Source organism: Cynara cardunculus (genome assembly GCF_001531365.2).
Source record: "Cynara cardunculus var. scolymus isolate 2C chromosome LG 1, CcrdV1, whole genome shotgun sequence".
Lineage (NCBI taxonomy): Eukaryota > Viridiplantae > Streptophyta > Magnoliopsida > Asterales > Asteraceae > Cynara > Cynara cardunculus.
In genome coordinates this window covers 44,549,974-44,551,413 of record NC_037528.1, presented here as the reverse complement: position 1 = coordinate 44,551,413, position 1,440 = coordinate 44,549,974, and positions in this window count along the sequence as shown.

The window sequence follows — 1,440 nt, the reverse complement described above, 5'->3', positions numbered from 1 at the left end:
ACATATAAATAAAAAACATAAAATAATTTTTATTATATTTTCACTTATTCTAAAATAACATTATTTGTAATGCAATTAATACGTAAAGTTGTATGTACTTCTGTATATGATCTAAATATAGGATAGCCCATGAAACAGCAAACGGATAACTGTATTGGAGTTTCGGGGACAATATTAGAAAACAAGGTATCAGTGACGAAAATCAGCAACGAAAAAATTCCCTCACAGATTAGCGATGGATCAACGAGGGATCTGGCCAAAAGCAAATTCCCTCGTTGATCCCTCGCAGATCTGCGAGGGATCAACGAGGGAATTTGCTTTTGGTCAGATCCCTCGCTGATCCCTTTCTAATTTTTTTATTTAATAACTACAAATTTAATTAATTTTTAATTATTAGTTATTAAATTATCAGTTATTTATTATTTATTAGAATATTACAAAATTTAATTAATAAAGCCCATTAGGCCCAATAAAACCGAATAAAGTCTATTAAGGTCCATTAAACCAAACAAAGTCTAATAAAACCGAATAAAGTTCAATAAAATCGAACAAATCCTAGTAAAACCGAATAAAGTCAAATAAAACTAAATAAACCTCATTAAGGCCCGATAAACTCAATAAAGCTCGGTAAATGAATTAAGGCTCAATAAAACCAAACAAAACCCATTTGAATGAGTTAAGGCCCAATAAAACCGAATAAAGCCTTATATAACACACATATACTATCTATACATCCACATATACACATACGTTTAAGCATATATACATCATCTGATATATGTATCTTAAACAATATATACATCAATCCAATCGTGGTTAGCAACCAGCACACATCGTGTATACATATGTATATAACACGGACCGATGGGTATATATACATATAACACATACAACATCGTGTAAACATATGTATATAACACGAGCCGACGAGTATATATACTTATAACACATGCACATGCATACATACGACATCTACACATAAAAATGTGTACATATAACACATAAAAATGAGAAAATAAAAAAAATAAGATAATCCCTTGTTGATCCCTCACTGATCAGTGAGAGAGAAATGTCAATCCCTCGCTGATCTGCGAGGGATCGGTGAGGGAAGTGCCAATCCATTGTTGATCTGCGAGGGATCAGCGATAGATTTGGCCAAAACTAGTTCCCTCGCTGATTTGCAAGGGAAGTGATTTCTGGTCATTCCCTTGCAGATCAGCGAGGGAACTAGTTTTTGGCCAATTCAATCGGGAAAGGAAATCCAGGATCAATAGGACTAATCGAAACACACAGTTTGAGGGGGATGCCGTCCAGACACACTGAGGGATCAATCAGTACTGCACAACATTGAGACAAGATGGTGAGTATATGATCTTTTTTGAATATGTAATTCATTCTCTATGTTTACTAACAACTTAACCTAATTGTCTACTGTAGGCA